At 38.9% G+C, this 21,408-nt stretch overlaps 1 protein-coding gene across 3 annotated transcripts in view; it reads left to right on the forward strand.

Annotated features, from left to right (window-relative positions):
* The window catches only part of Akain1 (A-kinase anchor inhibitor 1), a 55,191-nt gene that overhangs the window by 26,959 nt on the left and 6,824 nt on the right, over nt 1-21,408 (forward strand). Inside the window, exons 1-2 of one of the 3 annotated variants that reach the window (XM_047527008.1) lie at nt 19,007-19,191; nt 20,861-20,921. The exons of the other annotated variants lie outside the window; for them this stretch is intronic. The gene's annotated coding sequence lies outside the window, so the exon portion shown is untranslated. Of the gene's footprint in view, nt 1-19,006; nt 19,192-20,860; nt 20,922-21,408 lie in introns of those variants that run through there. 3 annotated transcript variants of the gene reach the window in all.

Raw genomic sequence — 21,408 nt, forward strand, 5'->3', positions numbered from 1 at the left:
ATTCACAGGAATTGCTTAAGTATGCCAGGAACAGAGCAAGTGTGTGATGAAGGTGAGCCAGGAGGCAGCAGCCCTGCAGGGATTTTATTGCAAATTGAAGTGAAAGTACAGAAAAAGACTAAATGGAAAAATAAACATGATGTGTATTCTGGCACCAACTAGACCGTAGAAGCCGGTTTACACTGGGGATAAGTAAAAAAATAAAATATTTAAGATACAGCCAGGAAGATCATGAAACTCAAAGCTGGGTAATATGGTTAGTATCACCCCCATTTAGTAATGGTTTATGAGAATTCACCCCATAAAACATCATCTCTGTTTTAAAACCAATTGTTTTATACTCTTGACAGGATGAAATTATGGTATTTCTACATAGTTGACAACACTGTTATTGATGCTTAGCTAACTCTTCCTACCATCCTGCTGAGGAGATCTGATTTTGTTCTGTGTCTACCTCTTGCCCTTTGTTTTGGGGGTGGATGACCACATGACCAAACAGATGTGAAGGAAGCCTGCTGGTGTGTGTGTGTGTGTAAGGAGGGCATTTCACATTTCACCCCTGAAGTTAGAGATTAAAAAATTAAAAAAATATTATCTAATTTTCCAGTACTATTCTCTGCTTATTTGAACTGCCATCTTTACTGTATATCAAGCACCAGACTTTTAAACCTGCTCCATTTCTCCATCTGTCTGTTTTGGTCCTAGCATTATACTGCTTTACTTATAATTATGTAAAAATGTTTTAGAGTGGTAAGTGTAATGTTCTTAGTGTTTCGTATACTCTCTTTTTTCTGTTTAACATGGTAGGAAAGGGGGACAATTCTTTAATAGTTAGCACATCTACGTATGCTAGCATGGCAAATTGCTAGTCACTGTCACCTAAGCCAACCACATGCGACATTTTGCAGATGGTGAAAAATGTTGTGGAAGATGTGACTTGAGGAACAGGAACATGATTAAAAGAAAGGTCTATGGCTGACTCAAAAGGAAGCAGATGCTCCTATGTTTTTGTGAACTCTGGTTTGGAGTACTCAAGATGCGTACTGTGATTAACATTCTTGCAACTTTGAATTACAGTCAGTCAACTTCTAAGGAAACAGTTTCAAACAGTTGCCATTTTGAGCATTAGTGAAATAACCTGATAATCGTCAGTTTCTGACCTCCACCATACTTGTTGAACAAACTCTCTTCTCTGAAATTTATTACTAACAAATGTTATGTGGGGTTTTTGTATGCTTATTGTTGAGATGTTGTTTAAATATGGTTCTTATTCCAATGAAGCACCTGGAAATATGGTGACTTTGAGAATCAGATTTTCTGCTTTGGAATGCAGAATGCTGTATTGGTCTATGAAATTACCACTAAATTGTGGTCCTATGTGCCTGATTTTAGGTGGGGAAGGAAGGGAAAAAGAGCATGCAAACATGTTTTCTATGCCTCTGGAGGACAAAACAAGAGGGAAAAAGTTGGTAACTACTAGTGCCTGGAGAATCAAAGTTATTAATTCAGAAAAATGAAAATTCTGGTATTTTATTGTTACAAAACAGGAAAAGCTGAACACATCAGTATAAGTCCTGAGCATCTTAATTCCTATCAGTAATATAATAATTGGAAGTAGGATTATACATAGATGATGACATGACATGTTAGGTAATTTGATATTTAGTTCAGGGAATTTTCTTGCTAATATATGCTTATAATCTTTCTGGATACTGTCTTCATTTTAATTAATTTGCTAGAAATCAGATAGTTTAAAAGGCATGAAAATAATAGCTTCCCACAATAATTGCATAGCAGATTTTTGAGCATGAAGTATTAGAGGGAATTTCTTTGTTTAGGAAAGGACACTTGAAACTCGACATGGCAAGTGAATTGTTGAAATCACTTAGAAGGTTGCTGGGGAGGCTAGCTATAAATCCAGACCTTTCTTCTGACCTCCGTTCAGGTTCCAACACAAGAGGGAGTGCAGACTGCTTTCTACTCGGATCACTAGGTGAAGACCATTGAGGGACTATGCTAAGATGCATCCTGAGGATACAGCCAGCCTTCCTTCCTACAAGTTGTGTGATGGACGAAACTTGCCGGCCTTAGAAAGAGGAGTGGTAGTGCTTGAGGTCGATGTCTACTCTCCCAGGACCCCACCTTTCTTTATTTCAAGACACTGTTTGTAGGTGTCCTGAATTCAGCAAAGTAGTTAGGCCATATCGGATGTGTGGGAGAAGCTCCCCATTACCTGATTTTAGGACAGGACATGGAGGTAGAGCGAATGCTCAGATTAGAATCCTTGGCATCCTATCTTGGAACACTCTCATCTTTATCTAAATGTTGGGTGTGATACAAAAGAATCAATATTTTCATGCTGATTTTTAGAGGCTTGGTTCAGAAATTAATTGTATAAAGGAGACGATACAAGAAAGTGCAGTACTTTGCTGCTGGTACTTCTCTTCACAGACACCTCTCTTTAAATAAGTGTGTGTGTGTGTGTGTGTGTGTGTGTGTGTGTGTGTGTGTATATATATATATACATATTTGTAGATGGATACAATACCTTTCTTTTTCTTTTTTCCTTTCTCTCTTTCTTCCTTCCTTCCTTTCTCTCTCTCTCTTTCTTTTTTTCTTCTTTCTTTCTTTTTATGTGGTGCTGAGGATTGAACCCAGTGCCTCAAACATGCTACACAAACACTTTCCTATGGAGCTACGACCCCAGCCTGACACTCCTCTTCTGCCTCCTTTGGATCTTTGACAGACACCTGCCAGGCAGACATGACCACTCTCCAGTTAGATTTGGGAGCATGAGATGTAGCCAGCAGCTGATGGACCATATTACCTGCCTATTGTAGCTACCAATGTCTTGGAGGGCTTGGATGTCTTAGATGACATCTCCCCAAGATAAACAGAATCCACTGGTTGAGGCATTCCAATAGAATGGTGTTTTGGTTTCATATTTCTCTTTCAGTGAGATCTTGAACACATCCATATTTCCTCAGTTAGTTTTTAATGCTTTAAAAATTATTTGGCTTGCTGGCATAATGGCAGATACCAGTTGTGTATAGCAAGAAATGAAATGATATGTAGAAAATTATTCAATCAATGGACTAGAAAGGTGGAAATGAAATCAAGGCATAGAGGACAATGTTAGTTATAAATTTTGTCATCTTTATATAAAATTGAATAAAAATTAGTGGTCTGTACTCCTAACTCTTTAATATTAATTCATCTTACTCATCATTTTTAGGAATACATTATCTGCCCAGTTTATTTTTATGTTATGATAAAAATGTTATGAGCTTCCCTGTGTGTAGAGAGTGACACAAATGTACTATATAAGACAGGAAATGTTTTCAAATATTGTGGTAAATTTTTGATAAGCTATTTTCCTTCAACCATCTATTCCCCCAAGACCAGGGATGGGAGAGTTCTGGAGTCACTGAAAGAGGCTGTCTGTATTCCTGAAGGGCTCAGGCTTCTGGCTTATTTTAATTATAGGCATGACCTTGTCCTTCTTAGCCCTATTTTTTTTAAAGACCTGAGTTAATTGGGTTAGAAATAATGAAGTAAAAGTTAACATATTTTTTACTTACTTTTCTAGAAGTGTTTTTTTCCCCAATGAATAAAATTTAAATAGTCACATATTTACCATCTAATTTTGTTCTCTAAATTATGTTAACGTATCCCAAATTATATGAAATGAATCCTCTACTTTGCTGAATTCTGGCCTGTTTAGGCAAAAGAACTCTGTAATAAGTGTAAGTAGTAATATTTTCATCCTTTATCATCTTCCTATGACTTAATTTATCTATTCCCTAGAGTAACATTATTTTACATAAAATCATTTCTGTATGCATTTAACATTCAAATATGAGTTGGGTTTTTCTCATTGTCCCTTTTTTCAACTTGCTCTAGATTTTTGGCATGTGGTTAGAGAAAATGTTCTAAATACAGGAGCAATATCTGCTTATGATATACATTCAAATATATAGTGGTCTTTTCTGTTCATTTGATCATTAAAATTATAACCTCTCTTCAGTTTTCTAAAATGGCATAATTGTTGTACTATTGTATTTTTAAAATAAACTGTCCAGTACATTATGTGATTCACGTAAGCACACCAGATGGATCTGAAAGACATTGAGTCATAGTATTCAGCCTTCTGAACACACATATTGACAACATTATCTGCCAGCATTTCTTTTATCATTTGCAAATGTTCTGTGTTGATTCACCTGTTAATACTTCATGAGATCTGAAAGTGTTTCTTTTGGTTTTCTTACTTCTTGGAAGCCATTTTAACTCATTCCTATTATCTCCAATTAAGTATCGAAATAAATTGCTCGAAGACTACCAAGAAGGTAACATGTCTTTAACTTAACATACAAAGAATTCAAAGATTATAAAAAGGAGAATTTTTCCATAGATAAGAGCATCTAATTTGAGAATGTTTCTGGCCAATAATGCCTTTGACTTTACAACAAAATATGATTTAAATATTTTTCCACTTGATTTATTTTTGTCTGTCAGTGATACAAAAATGATCAGAGAAGCAGTTCCATTTCCCCTCAACAAAAAGTTGTTTCTTATATTGCCCACAAACCTAGGTGCTTTGATTCATTAAATTATAACTAAAAGAGACAGTCCTAGAAATTACACTAATTTTTGTAACCTTGGTTTGAGACCCAGAGAGGGTGTAGATGAATTTTTAAATTAATGGTTTAAATCTGTTCAAAGATTAATCATTGATTAGTGTTTTCCAAGGTACAATACTGACTTGGCAATTAGCTGATGAAATGAATGGAAAAAGCAAATTGTACTTTGGAGCTTGAATCATCTCCTTGGTTGTCCCCATTAAATAAACTGTAAAATGGTCACGTATCCACTGAATTTTCTCATGCTCTGTAATTTTGGACTAAATCTAGACTCACCTTAAATAACATATTGAACAACAAAGTGACTGCCCTGAAACCTGCACCAGAATTTCCGGCAGTTGGGGCTAATTATATAAATTCTTGAGCTGAGGCCCCATTTACTGAAGCAGAATCTCTGTGGGGGAGCCTGAGAATCTTCAAGTAACCATTAATCCTAAGTGGTTCTTGCCATTATTGGATTTTGAGAACCAGAAACTCACTGGCAGCTCCCATGCTTGTTGAGGCTGTCAATAGACCTGGACTTGCCCTTTCTGGTCCCTCTCCCTCCGTACTCTGCTTTCCTCTGCCTGTGCCAGGACAGGAGCAGTACTTCTTCTTTCTGCCCCACTTGGGGTTGTTTTTTGGGCTTTCTAAAGAGAAATCTGAAAATGAGAATCTGGAACTCATTGTAGGTTTTGAAAGATACCCAGGAACCTGATTTGATACATACAGTTGCCACAGGAAAGCCTGGTTCTTGAGTTTTGAAGAAAGAAATTTTGAAGTCAGACACCAAAAGCCATGCAAGAGAACTTTATTATAAGTGAAAGTGAGGTGAACGTAAAGTAAAAAGCAAAGTGAGGCTTAAGCACAGAATCTCTCTCTCTCTCTCTCTCTCTCTCTCTCACCATCTCTGAGCACAGAATGTGACTATCCTCATTGTAAGCTTGCCACCATAACTTGGGACCCTAAGGCTAAGACAATAATCAATCTGCTCTGGATACTCTGTAAGAATCTTGTGTTTCTGGCTGCTCTCACTCTCGGGGTTAAAGAATATTGACCAGTCTATAATCATATTCACGTTCTCAATTTGGGATGTGTGTGTGTGTGTGTGTGTGTGAGACAGAGGGAGAGAAACACCATCAATTTTGGTTCCCTTTTCAAGAGACAGCTGAACTGCACAATTTATCCATACCTTACTTCCGATACCTTTTTTTATCCTGTATTCTAGAACCCTGCTCTGATTGGTGCATCCACTCAACAACAAAAATGAAATGTTTGTGTTTTCTCTCTGCAATAGAGATATTTTTAGTATTGCATTAATAATAATTAAGATATATTAAGATATATATAAATATATAAACTCAAATATTTCTTTATAATAAAGAAATATTTTTAATATTGTATTAATATTAAAAAGTTAGGTTTGGACAAGCCGTCTGGCTTCTCACTCACACTCCCCTTCACCAGGTTAATATTATTTTGCCTTCTCTGCCAGAAATCACATTATCTTGCCCACAAGGTCCCAAATACTCAGTGTTGACTGTGAAAAAAAGGATGCTGGCCAAGGAATGAGGACATTTGCATTCTTCACAGGACAGAAGTTTACTTTGGACAAATCGCTCCCTTTTAGAGGTTTGTTCAAAGCCCTTTGAAAATGAGTAATTGAAATACAATAGTTTTACACTTCCTGGCAGAATTTTTTTTTTTTATTTTCATCATCTCAATAAGCTGACAGAAGAAGACCTAGAGGCCAGGGATGTGCTTTAGTGGTAAAATGCTTGCCTAGCACGTGCAAAGACCTGCAATCTTTAGCACGACAATGAATGACTGATTGAATGAACAAATAAAATAAGACATATTCAGTGTTCCAAATTCTGCAAACTATATAATAAGTAAATTGCCCTTTTTTATTTTTGGATGATTAAAATTTGTTAAAATGTGTCAATTTTTACTAAGTGTTAGGCACTGTTTAATATTTTACATATTAATATAAATGTACATTTATTTTTGATTTGAGCCTCACAATGACTTCATGACTCAAGCTCAATAGTTAATTCCTTTGTAATTATGATGAACTCATTTCCAAAACCCCATATGAGTAACTAGAACAAGGAGACCAGTAATAATTAGTAAGTTTTCAGAATATTGAAAACATGATGAAATAATTAAACCAAATGAACTTATCTAGAAGAATGTACTTAAGAACTTCAGTAAACATTTTTTTTACAAGGCACTCGTAGGATATTTAAAAAGCTGATCATATATACTGTAAAAAACTCAAAGTACTAAAATGATATATATCTTTTTGTGATGAAAATAAAATTAGAGTAGAAATTAAAACAAAAGTAAACTGTGAAACCACCATATACTGAAGATTAAAAGCATCCTTTTAAATAACTTACAGTTCAAAGATGAATCAAAACAAAATATAGGAAAACCCCACGTATCAAAACTGAAGAATAGCTAATATAATACTTGGAATGAAATGTACAGCTTTAACTGTTCATATTAAAAGAGAAAGACAAATGAGCTCAACATACATCTTCAGAAGTTAGGAAAAAAGAAACTAATTTAATCCCAAGAAGGTATAGAGAAGAAAAAAATAAAGTGAAAGAAAAAAAACTGATGAAATAGAAAAGCAAACTTCAGATCATTGAAGATAGAAGTTGCATTTTTGAATAGACTAACAAAATTGATACAGGAAAAAGAAAGCCTATAATTTCAAAAATAAAAAGTTACATAATTGTAGAATATGTTTCAAAAACTCAAAATAAACAAGCAAACAAATGCCCAAACTAAAAAACAGTGAGAATACTGTGAAGAACTTTCTGGTCAAAACAATTAAAATTTAGATCAAATGGACTAATTAATAGATAATTTACCAAATGGACAATTGGCCATAATGACTTAAGAAGAAAAACATCACCCAAGCCCAAATCCAAAAAACTGACTCCCCACCCAGTTCGTTCTTCTAAGTATTCAGGGAACAAATAAAAACCAATTGTTTAGTAATTTCTATAGAAATGCAAAAGAGAGGAAGCATTCAGAAGTCTACTTAGTGAGGTAGTAAACAAATTTGCAATATATTAAAAACATAATGAATCACTACTAGTGTTTTTTTTTTTTTTTGTACTGGAGATTGAACTTAGGGGCACTTGAACACTAAGCCACACCCTCAGTTCTATTTTGTATTTTATTTAGAGACAGGGTCTCACTGAGTTGCTTAGCACCGTGGTGTTGCTGAGGCTGCCTTTGAATTTGAGATCCTCCTGCCTCAGTTTCCTGAGCTGCTGGGATTACAGGCATTTGCCACCAGTCACTGTACCCTGTTACTGAGTGATTTTATACAAAGAATAAAGCATTGGTTGTTGTTATACAATTTCCCAATATACTTTGCAATATTAATAAATTCATTGAAATTAAATAACAAGTTTATCTCAATGGATGTGGGAAAATATTTTACAAGAACTCCTGAAAAAAAAAATTCTTAGCCAACTAGAAATAAAGGGAAATTCTTTAGTCAATGGAATCTACAAAATGTTCCAGCAGATATAGTATGTTGGGATAGCAAAATCTTTTCTTCTGGGATTAGGAACACGAGAGGAAGCACCACTTTTATTCAGTCTTTTACTAAAGTCTTCAACCTGCATAGGACAGTAAATAAGTAAGCAAATAAATAAATAGAAGGTGGAAGGTGTGAAAGGAAGAAAAGTCATCTTCATTGGGCAATACAAACTTTGTGTATGGAGGATTTTACAGATTACTAGAGTTAATAAGAGAAGTTGGTGATTTTTCTAAATTTAAAATTAAAAATTGACATTCAAAGATCTGTACACCAATAACAAAATTTAGAAAACAAAATTTAAAGGTAACATTTCATTTGCTGTGATTTGAAGTATCTTGGAATAAATTTGACAAAAGATATACCTTTCTAAACTTATGCAAATTCTGTTTAAAAAGATCTAAATAAATGGAGTTATACCCTATGGGAATGCAATGGAAAAATAAAAATGGAACCATTGAATTATCCTATAATGGGTCTGTTGCTGGAGGAGTTCCTAGAGAGGGGAACCTCAACTCAGGACCAGTGAGATTCTGGATGTACATGTTGGAAAAGAATTTCAACACGTACCAGTGCAGGAATAGAGTTTTATTTAAGAAAGCAAGGAATACTAACTTAAGTGGGGAATGTTGACCAACTTAGGAGCAAAAGATGCGTTTGGGGGTTTTCTGACTCATTTTTAAAAGGAAAATTGGTGAGGGATAAGCTTGGGAAGGTACATAAGGGTGACATCAGTCTGGTGATCTCAAGATGGTTTGTGGCGATCTGGTCAGTCTTAGGATCCGTAGGCTATGTGGTCTCCGTTATCTGATCAATAGACAATGCGGGAGAGTCCCCTAGGTTATATACTTCTTAAATTATTATATTTCTCTTTACTTAACTTGTTTATTGAGGGGGAGTATAAAAGTGTCAAGGTAATCATCATAAATCAGTGAAATTAAGGATTTACAGATTTATAAAGTCAGTGGATTTATGGATTTATAAATTCATAGAGTTATTGATTTCTCAGAAATTTGGGAGTGACAGGCTGGGGAGAGAGACTGACTTGGGGAGTGACAGGCATGGAAAAGTATGCAGAACCTTAGATTAAAATGATAACTCCTCATCCTTCCTTTATATCTCCTTTCTACCCATTTTTAAAGTTTCTTCTGTGCTACTTTAAATCTGTGGAGTCAGTTCCATCCCAAGCTTCAATAGACTTTTTGCCTTTCAAAATCTGCTGTTTGGATATTATTGCATTGTACATAGGAATTCAAAGGGCCAAGATTGAACATTATTTAATAAAAATAAAAAGATGGAGGGACTTAGTCCAGATACTAAAGCTTATGAGATGATAGAATTTAAAACAAAGAGAGGGCACAAATTGCTAGTTCAATGGAAGAGAATGAATAATTAAACACACATATGTGGAGACTTGATTTATGATAAAGATGCCCTAGAAAGTTTATACTTTTCATAGCATAATTATGTGGCAATTCACTATCCACATGGGGCTCCATGAAATCACCTCTTTTGCTCACATCATACACAAAAATCAAAGTGGATGAAAGTTTTAAGTATAAAAGTCAAACTCTAAAATTTTCAAAGGACAACAGAGGAGAACAACTTCATCAGCTTAGGAGAGATACATCAAGATCACCAGTCATTCACTGGACAAATGACAAACTAAAGATACATTTGAATACATTAAAATAAAATACCTCCTGTTCATTGAGATCCACAGATTAAAAAAATAAATTCATAAAAAAGTCCGTAAAGACTGGGAATGATGAAACATGCTCAGGAGGCTGAGGTAGGAGGATCACGAGTTCAAAGACAGTCACCCCAAAGCGAGGTGCTCAGCAACTAAGTGAGACCCTATCTCTGAATAAAATGCAAAATAGGGCTGGGAATGTGGCTCAGTGATTGAGTGTCCCTGAGTTCAAACCCCAATCCCCAGTAAACATCCCCCCACAAAATGTCTGTAAAGATATTTGCTACACCTATAACTGACAAAGGGGAAATAAAGACAAAAAAAGTAAGAAGATAGCACTCTAGACCTTTGGGACACCATCAAAAGATCAAACATCTACCTCATCAGCACACTCAAAGGTGAAGAAATAAAGGTTAAGGGCACAGAAAAGCTATTTGATGACATAATAAGAGAAAATGTCCCTAATCTTGGGAAATACATGAACTTCCAGACACAGGAGGGTCTATGGAACTCAAAATAGACACTTATCATGACATGTTATAGTCAAATAGTCAAAAGCACAAGACAAAGAAAGAATTTTAAAATACGCAGGAGAAAAGCACCAAGTCACACTTAAGGGCAAATTCATTACACTAATAGCAGATTTCTCAACAGAAACCCTACAGGCCAGCAGGACATGAACTGATGCATTTCAAGACCTAAGAAATGAAACGAAATAAAATAACTGCCATCCAATATTACTATAGCCAGCAAGGCTATTCTTCATAATTGAAGTGAAATAAAGACCTTCCAAGTTAACCTGACAAAGTGGTAGTGTAAAGAATATACAAAACATAAGGAAAAGGAAAATAGCTTAATAGAAAAGTAGACAAGTAAACAGGTGCTTCAAAAAAGGAGAAATCATAATAACAAATCGCCCAAAAAGTGCTCGACCTCATTAGTTGTTTGGAATATGTAAATTAAATCCATGAGATAGAACTACATGTTTCCTAGGTTGGAAATTTTAAAAATGGAACTCCTGCTAAGTATTAATTAGGATTTTGAATAATATAATGCTTCTTTGATATTGAGAGTGTAAATTTATACAGCTCCTTTGAATGGCAAATCAGCAACACTTAGCAAATTTCCTCTGCTTATTCTGCACAAACCCAATGTCTACTCCTACCTCATGATTCTGGAAACTCTTGCAGATGTGTAGGCAACGCCAAGAATGTATACAATGGAATGATTCCAAATAGCTTAACCTGGAGTCAAGCCAAGTTCTATTAATAGTAGACTGGATTAAACACTCTGATCTATTCATTAAATGGATCAATATATAACAATGAAATCTAGGCAACAGGCAACAACAGAAATTTGTGTCAAAATGTTAAAGACAAGGAAGGAAGTGACTCTGAAAAAAAAATCAGATTTTTTTTTTTAAGTGGGAAGGAGAGAATGTGAATTCAATGGAACTCTCACATGGTTTCTAAGATCCAGCCAATGTCTAGTTCTTATGCTGAGTTTTAGTTAAATAAACCAACTGGCTAACTAATTACAGTAAAAGTTGTGGCTAAGGAGTTGGATATTTTGTAAAAATATAAGATGAAACAAAAAAATGCAATACTATATCTTATTCTCACTGAATAAAGCAAAAATGACAATAGTTACAATATTACCATTTTAAGCTCTTGCATCTTAAACTGGCTAAGTAATTATTACATCCCATATAATTAATTTCTATTTTCCACAATTTACTTACTAGGAAATTTTAAGGCACTATCTATAATTGCAAATTACATGCTTGTAATTTGTTTCATTTTGGGGTAGCTAATTTGCATCCTCAGAAATGGTGTCTCCCTTTTCTCCCTGCTACTCTCTCTTCCTCCCTTTCCTTTCTTCTTTGCTCCATATCTGCTTCTTAGACTTAAAGCTCAACACATTTCGTGTGGAGGTTTTGACCCTGGCAGCCCAGGCTGTCTTAGACATAGGGTAAAACACATGATATGAGCCTCCAGTCATATGACTCTCACAAACACTTCTGAAGTTCTGCCTGATTTATTTTTCTTCAGTTTCATTTTCCTTCTGAAACATCACTGGGGAAAAAAAAAAAGACATAAAACATCTGATCTTGTTCTTCACTTCCTTTTCTATTTCCAGCCACCTGTTCTCTTGTTCTAATTAACCCCAACACAGTAAGAGGAGCCAAGATTCTCATGGTTAGAGCAAAAAAGGTAAAAGAAAAAGCAAAGTCACTTATGCTAGAATTTTGCCTACAGGACACTAATGCTTGGAGCAGGATTTTAAAAATTCTTTGCCTAATTTATAGATAAAGCACAGGTGCCTCATCTTCTTATTCCTCTACTTTAAAAATTAATCAGCCATTTTCACTTGTATTATGCAATTTCACTATGAGAAAGTCAATGCTTGGTCAAGTGAACTCAGAAAGTTCCAGAAATGGGATTCAGATTCAAAGTCTCTAAGATGAGTGTTTTCTCAGCACAGGCTGATGGCTACCGAGCCCAGAAGTTGGCGGGACTGGACTCATTATATACCAGTGTGTACAAGGTTCAGGGAGTTTATACTTTGTGGCGAGTGTTTCATGCCAAACTGGAACACAATCACATGGGAACAGCACAAGTATTTGAAAGCAACTGGAGGGAGCTGAGAAAGATTTTTAGATCCTTAGAGGGGCTTATAGAGATGCAAAGGGAGGAGAAAAATGGAGAAGATCAGAAGTAGGACATGGGAGAGATGAACCTGGTGCAAAATCTCAAAACTGGTAATCAGTCCCTTGCTATGTGGCCTGAGAGCATTCTTCCTGATGTCTCACTGCAAACGTTCTTGCACTGGTTTTCATGCAGAGGCCTTGGGCTGATGCCAAAAGAGCATCTCCTCAGCTGTTTCCCCCCAGTGCTTTAACTCACTGCAGGGAAACCGCAAAACAGCAAGAGACTAAGAACAGAAAATTAATGGGACCTGAGAGAGAGAGAGAGAAGGGAAGAAAGACAGAACAGACAGGAAAACTTACTAAGTGTCCACTGGGAACTTTAGGTACTGGAGGCAGTGTCAAGCAAGACAGGGAGGGGATGTCCCTAGTGGGGATGGACAATATGCCCTAGCCATGGCATGCCGTTGTTGTACCTGTGTTATAGATAAGGAATGTGGCTTGCCTATGGTCTCACAGTAGGTTGTCATGCGCTATTTGCACATTCAAAACTAGGCCTTATCTATGATGAATTGAATCCAAAGCTACAAGAAGGTCCACATCAACTGAGAGAGAAAAGGAGTGAGAGTGTGAGGTTGGATAGGAGATGGGAGCTGATCTGAAGGCCACACAAGGTCTGAAGGGCACAGCCAGTGGTTGAGATTGCACTGGCACTGGCCATGGAAAAGTTTTGAACAGGTGAGTGACATATCATATTTATATTTGAAAACATGACTGACTGCTGTTAGAGATAGGGGAGCAAGTGGAAGGACAGTCAGGAGGTGTAATAACAAGACAATGATGGGTGTGGGGAAAAAAACAAGATGGCAGGAAGTGAGGGGGGATGTGTCCCTGTGTTTTCCACTGTGTGCAGAGGAGGAAGTAGTCTCTGTGCTGTTCCTAGCAGCCAGCTCCCTGCTTTCCTTCCTTATCCTGATGGTGGGAGCCACCACTAGCCATGCATCAGGGAAAGGACTCCAGCTGAGGGTGCCAGTGTGCGGTTCAGGGTTTATCAGAGTGAACCCTGAGTGAGTGACTGGAAGCAATGTATTGGGCTTCTATTTTCCCACCAGGTGACTTCACTGCTGAAACATACCAAACATTTAAAGAGCTGACGCCAGTTCTTCTCGAACTATTCCAAAGAGTTGAAAGGGAGAGAACCCTTCCAAATTCATGCTATAAGACTAGCATTACCCTGTTACCAAAACCAACCCAATAAAGAAAAAGAATATACCAATATCCCTGATGAGCACAGATGCAAAAATCCCCCACAAAATACTAGCAGATTGAATTCAACAGCAAATCAAAGGGATCGTTCCCTGTGATCAAACAGGTTTCATTCCAAGGATGAAAGAATGGTTCAACCTATGGAAGCAATACATGTAATAGGTTACATCAACCAAATGAAGAAGAAAATCATATGATCATCTCAATAGACGCAGAAAGAACATTTGTTAAAATTCCACACCTTTTCACGTAAAAAGAACAAATTAGGTACAGAAGGAATGTATCTCAACACAATAAAAGCTGTGTATGACAAACCCCCAGTTGATGCCAAAATACACGGGGAGAAGCATTTCCTTTGGAATCAGGGACAAGGCTGTCCACGCTCACTACTCTTATTAAATATAATACTAAAAGTTTTAGCCAGAGCAATTAAGCAAGAGAAAGAAAGAAAATTTGAGAGAATTGATTCTTTTTCTCTGCTAATCCTTTTAGGTCTTGATATCGTTTGTGGTACTTAAAATCTGAGAAATCTTAGCCATCACATTGTTCCTGAAGGTGAAAAACAACCTATTTCTTGCAAACTGACACAGATGGACATTTGATGAATGTTGCATGAGTGACTATTTAGGGGGGTCAGAAATAGAAGATAGCAGGTGGAAGGCTATGCCCTTCCTGTCCCACACCATGAAAGTCCCCTAACCCCCATTAGAGTTTTTTGAATTCATTCATCAGAATTTCTTTATAACACATTTGCCTTTTATTGCTGCTATCGTGTTTGCCTTTTGCTGCTGCTTCCAAGGCCTCCAACCTAGTAGGGGAGCAAGAATACCCTGCCCTGTGTCTAGGGAGCTGTTTGCAGGGACAGGGATGCCGTGTGTATACCATGAACCACCTGCTCATACCCACATAGGCTCACATGACTCCTGCAGTTTTTTAATGTATATAGAGACTGTAATAATTAATACTATTTAAATTCATCTAATAGCATGACTGAATTCACAGCCTCTTTTTTGTCATTGTGTCATGAGGGAATATGTGAAATATATGGACTTTATGTAGGAATCATCTTCAAAATGTTGAAACTGGTTTCTTTAAGGAGGGTAAAAAGATTTTACTTTATAATCTTCCTCTGCTTAGCCTCCTGAGATTCTTGCTATATCCCCACTTCCTCTAGGGATTAAGAATGATTTTTTGAGAGATTATGTGGTTAAATTCTAGCACTGCATTTTCTGGGGATTTGCCATATCTGGGAATTTGATTCTTTCACAGAAAATCATGGTTGTGGGGATTGTGCAGTTCATTCTAGGAAGAACAGCATGAGAGTATTATTATTATTATTATTGTTATTATTATTATTATGTACTAGGGATTAAACACAGAGTGACTGAAACACTGAGCTATATCCTTGGCCCTTTTTTAAAATTTTGAGACTGGGTTTTGCTAAGTTGTTGAGGCTGGCTTTGAAGTTGTGATCTGCCTGCCTCAGCGAGAGGCTGGGATTACAGCTGTATACCACAGTGCCTGGCAAGAGTACCTGTTTTTGAAGGTTTATTTTTCCCCTTTCAGAGCTGGGGATCAGACAGGGACTAGAGCATGCTAGGCAAGTGCTGTACCAGCTAGCCACACCTCCAACGCCCTGAGGGTTGCATTAAAAGAACTTACAGTACTATTACTGTTTTCCTCCTTCCTTCTGTCTCTCCTGTGGTGGAAGAGAAGGGAGAGCATGTGGTTAATTTTGCCGGGGAACTCAGAATCTTTCGTTAAATATTTAAGAGATTTGGTAATGTGGTCAAGCAATTTTTATCTGAGCAAAGACAGGAAAGCTCTGGACTGAATTTCCAGCTGCTTCAGAACTCTTGGGAGGATGATTCTATAAATGGACTAAATAAATGGAGTTGTCGTGGTTAGAAAACACTATTGTTGTAGCAGTTATTTTAAGTGCATTGGATAAAATAAAACCACGCTCTTGTGAAGAATTTCCCTTGCCCTCTACACACACACACACACACACACACACACACACACCAGGGAGCAGGGTAAAACACATATACACACACACACCCAGGGAACAGGGTAAAACACACACACACACACACACACACACACACACACACACACACACACACACACACACACACACACACACACACACTCTCACACACTACTCAGCCCAAGGACTCCAAGATCCCCAGGAACTGTGGCGGCCCTCGGAGTCGCCACCAGGGGGCAGCAGAGGCTGCAGAAGCTCGCGGCGCCTGGCTGCGAGCCGGGCGCGACTGTGGCTGGAAGGAAGGAGCTGCTGGCCTGGGGGCCAGGACCCAGGCCCAGTGAGGGCAAAGAAACTAGGCCATACCAGGGTTTCCAAGGTTCGCCCTGCTTCCTATTAGTGTTTGTTTTCGTACAGAAAATGCATTCTTTTTCTGTCCTCTAAGCACCTGCGTCCCTCCTGTGCCCAGTGGCTGCAGCCTGGGCAGCGCTTCCCTGCCCCGCACGTCCCTGGGACGGACGAGAGCCCTGGGTGCTCCGAGTTTGGGTCCTCCGGGATGTTTTGTGGGCTCTAGGCACTCGGGATGCGTCACTTTGGAAAATGAGACGCCTAAAGGTGAACAAGGAACCACAACTGTCACGCAGACTGGCCGGGCCATCTACTCCTACCCACGCTGTTCTTTGATTCGGAGAAGGGCCATGTCATGGGACTTATACAGAATGTCACAGGCCCAAACCCAACAGTGAGACAGATTCTTGGTTTCCCCTTCCTTCTACTGCCATTCCCAAACCTTTCCTTCACAGTTCTATAGCTGCTGCTGACACTAGGGACTTTGGGGACCCTTTGAGTGTCTTTAAGGTGGAAGGAGGAGAAACCTCAATTTCTGCTAAATTTGGTAGAAATCTGTGTGGTCTTCAGAAAAGCCATTTAGGTCTCCCTGAACGCATAACCCAGTTTTGGTTGAGTTACTTGTTATCCAGATGCTCTGAAAATGAAATACTTCAACCTTTCACAGATGAATTTTTACACATGTATTTGCCTGCTTCAGCTTCCTCAAGTGAAAATCCTTGTGAGTTTGTCTCTGTTTCTGGCCCAAGCCACTTACTTAGAACATGGTCCAATTGATCAACTTTTTTCCCTTCATGATGCCTTTTCCGACTTGTCCAAGCAATCGTTGCTTCTGCTCAGGTCTCAAAGATATTCTGTATTTTCTTCTAAAACTTGATTGTTTCAGTTTCTTGTTTTAAAAAAAAGAATAATTTAAATTCATTATTTTTAGAGCAGCTTTAGGTTCACAGCAAAACAGAGAGCAGTACAGGAACTTGCCATATGCCCTCTGTCCCTACACACATGCATAATCACTCCCAACAGTGATACATTTGTTACAATCTGTGATTATCCTGTGTTCATTGCAGGGTCCACTCTTGGTGTTAAGTATTCTATGTGTCTAGATGAGTGTACAGTGACATGTGTCTATCATTATGGTATCATAAGGAATAGTTTCGCTGCCCTAAAATATCTTATGTTCCAAATTGTTTGGCTTTTCTAATGTGGATGTAAAATCTACCTGGAATTTCTTTTGTGTGCAATGTGAAGTAGTCAAAGTTCTATATGGCTCAGTGCTATTAATCAAAAATACGTTCCTTTCCCTACTGCATGACAATGTTATGTTTTCATAAATCAGATGTCCACATATCTGTTGGACTGCTTTTGGACTGTCTTTTATTGGTCAAATTTTCTATTCCTTTATGAAATCACACTTTCTTCATTACTATAGCTTTACAACTGTTATTGTCCTTTTTCAAAACTACCTTTGCTATTATTCTTGGCCAAAATACTCAAATTTGATTCCTGGATTAAAGTTGTCTTCCTTTTCAGGTTTTATTGGCACTATTCCTTATAGGCATTGCAACCCAGTAATATTATATAAATTACATTATGTTCTAAGACATCTCTGTAGCTCTTTAAAGCAAAAAGCTTTCTAGGACTATTAGTGATGTGTCTGCCCTGGCCCTCCAAGTACAGAAAAAGAATTTCTTTTCTTTTCCCTTATTCTTTCCAAATTTTATCTTTTTCAAGGCCTGCTGCAAATCCTGCATATTCCCACATTGATGATGTAACTCTCCTCAGATTTCCTTAGCTGTGCAATATGGCGGGATTGGATGATGCCCTGCTGCTTTATTCTCAGAAACAAATGCCTCCCTGACACCATCCCCTGAGCTGGGCTGGCCTTTTTCTTCAGTGTGGTCCTGGGCTCCCTTTCCCTTAGCGGGCACCCAACCACTCATACTACCTTGCTTCCTGGCAGGGCCAGGCTCTTACACACATTGGGGACTTTCCACTTGGGTTTGACCTTCCTACCTGGCATGTTCTTGTCTGCCTGCTCCCAAATTAGCTTCTGTTGATTGGTTAATGCCTCATGAATCCACCAGTCCTCTGGACCTCTTTCTGGGACTCCCAGACTAGGTCAGTTCTCTTTGTGGATCTGATCTAGTGCCTCTGTCATAGTGTACAAAACAGTTCAAAGTTATCATCTTGTCTGACTGCTTAGCATCTGACTCTTCCACCACACTGTAAACTTAAACAGGGAGTGGGCTGTGACTGTTGCGCTCAACATTTTCATTTCCAGTACCTAGCCTCATGCTTGTCATACAGCAAGTGTTCTGTAATTCTTTAATGAATTTATGCATGAATAAATAAAACACTTTGGCCCAGAGGCCTATGTTACACTCCATAGTACTGTGCATACAGATGCTCCATGAGGATCTTCTTGATTCAGTTTTCTATGGGAAATTTAAATGAAGAGTTCCATATAGTTTATGAGAGTAGCTGACTGTGTTTTGAAATAATGTGCCTGGCCATTGCAGCAGACGGAAGGGTGAGTCTTGATACTCTGTCTGATTTAGTAGGAATGGTGGTTCCAATGATGGGGCATTGTTTGAATTAGATGTAGATGTGTCCTACACTTGCCGACACTGTATTGCCTTCTACACCTCAAATCTATTTTTTGAAGACCCTAAAAGGCTACTTTTGATTTGGTTATGGTGCCTGGGGGAACAGCATGGGCTCATGGGGCTGACAGCAAGCTGGACACCTAGGCCCTGGAACTTCAGCATTTTCAGTTCCAAAGCAGGGCAGCCAGGATGGCTTCATTAGCAATTGGCACAGATGGGTGAGATCTAACATCTGGTCCTTCATGGAAAATTCCTGTAGTTACAGAGCAGAGAAAAAGACCATCATTCCATTATTAAGGGGACAAGAATTAGTTCTTGTTCTCAGTGTTCCTTATGCTAGTCACTGATGAATGATAATACTGTCTTTATAGCCATGAGCGATCAGAGGAAAAGATGAAAAATCTGCTCCATGGTTACCGTCAGTAGCTCAGAGTTTTAGAGAATGTGTGCAATTGTGATGGTGGGTCCTCTTCTGCCCTGATGGGTACTTCTATGATTGGCATATTCAATGACCCTTTCAGGGGTAATAAGAGATAGAGGTGCTGATAATGTTGCATGCTCTGCGACCTGATCTGTGTCATTTAGGATAAATCATTATTTAGATTTTGCCTCAAGATGGGAACACTGACCTTTTCCCAAACCCATCTTGGTGGAATATAATAGGTTAATGCAATGGAGATAAGTAGCACTTGGGTTCTTGGAGGGGGTGTTGGTGCAAATTTGGGTCAAGTGGATTTTCCCATAATGTTGGAAGCATGATTTTAATGGTTATACATAAGGAATTAGGACCAGTTATTAGCTATATTGTAACTGAGCTCCTCAGACACCTTTCACAGAGGCAGGTGAGAAAGGAACGTGAAACAGAAAGCTCTGAGGTGAGTGGTGAGGTGCAGGGGGTGTGCATACAGCTCCAGGTAATTTGTGGAAGGCTGGACCCCTGAGGGTGGGCCAGCTGGTCACTGGGAAGCAGGACCATCTGGGTGCCTGGGATAGGGATGGTGACAATATCATGCAGAAAGACACTAAAGACAAATTGAGTTATGCCGCATCCTTGACTTCAGTGTATTTATATTGGGTAGTTAGAGTTTAGAGCTAATTACATTGATTTGTCATAAATGTGAAATATGAAAATGATGTAAATGCTAATTAGGCTGGAGGACATTTGCATCATTGACAACTAGGCAGTAGGCCACCTATGACGTGTAGGTGATTCATTACGTTGCAGTAAGTGGCAAAACTCCAAGGAACTCTGTGGCTGGCTTTGCCTCCCATCCAGTTGCACTTCCTTGTGAGTGCTTTTGTTAAGGATTGGTTCCCTTCCAGGATTTTCACAAATATTGTGTCATTTCAATCAAATGCTTAGATCACAGGTTGGTATTTTACTGCACAAAAACTAACTTGTGAACACTTGCTCTGCTCACAGTTCTTCCGGGCGGGTAGAGGGCCGGTGAGTCCTTCTTCCTGAGGATCTTTACTTTCACCCCAGGAAAGGCTGATTGGGCCAGAATGAGCCACAGGCATTTAGTGACAGCTGATCTAAGGGGTGGCTGGCTCGAGAGTGCAGCTCTGCAGGGATGATGGTCCTGTGCTGAGGCCGGCAGGCTGTCTTAGGAATTTCGGCAGAAGATAGGCCAGAGTCTGTTAGTTACAAGCAGAACCTTAGCTGGGATGGCCTCTGGGAGAGGGAAGTTGTCGGGGTCTTAAGCCCCCTTGCTCTTCTCGACCAGCGGCAAGGGAAGGGGACACTCCCCAACAAGGTCAGACTGGGAAAGGTAGGGCCAACTGACCACCCGCTCCCAGCCCTCCAGGCGGAGGACAATCAGATGTCAGGGAGACCAGTCACAGCAGGAACTCGTTTATTGAGGAAGTCACACAGCTTTTATGTAGGGTGGGGGCTAGGTGGGAACCAATCAGCTTAAAGGCCAGCAAGGCACGGGGGTTCACGCAGGTGAGAGTCCCATTGGACTATATGGCAAGCACAGCTGATCACGTTGGAGGAACTGTTGTTAACCAATCCCTGACGGTGGTCCGATTTATCGTCATTAACCTTTGAAACCGCCTTTGAGCCTTGATTTTGCTCATGCGCCAGGGAGTAAGGAGTCAGCCTGAGTTAGTTAACGTGTCTTTAGTCCCAACAGGAAGTGTGTACAATCATGAAGCATGACGAGTCATGATCCAGCAGAAAGAAGGGTAAGTAAATGCCATGAAGTCAGGGTGACTCCAGAAGAACAGGGGGGGCTGTTTGTCGGCAGTAGCAGATGGAGAGTCAAGGCCCTCTTGGGGTAGAGGAAACCAGACAATGCAGTGACTGGAGCTCCATTGGATTCTACTGATTTCTGAATTGTATTGTGAGGCTCAGTTAAGTCAGCTAAGAAGCCGGGAGCAGTGGTGCACGCCTGTAATCCTAGCAGCTGAGGAGGCTGAGGCAGGAGGATCACAAGTTTGAAGCCAGCCTCAGCAATTTAGCAAGGCCCTAAGCAACTTAGAGAGGACCTGTCTCAAAATAAAAAATAAAAAGTCCCGGGAATGTGGCTCAGTGGTTAAGCAACCCCCACCCCCAGTTCAATCCCCAGTACCATTAAAAAAAAAAGAAAAGAAAAAAGAAAAGAAAAGAAAAGAAATCAGTAATGAGATACGATGTTCGTAGCTTAAGGTATAGAAAGAAGAGAGTGTCATT

The sequence above is a fragment of the Sciurus carolinensis genome, chromosome 15 (assembly GCF_902686445.1).
Source record: "Sciurus carolinensis chromosome 15, mSciCar1.2, whole genome shotgun sequence".
In the NCBI taxonomy this organism is placed as follows: Eukaryota; Metazoa; Chordata; class Mammalia; order Rodentia; family Sciuridae; genus Sciurus; species Sciurus carolinensis.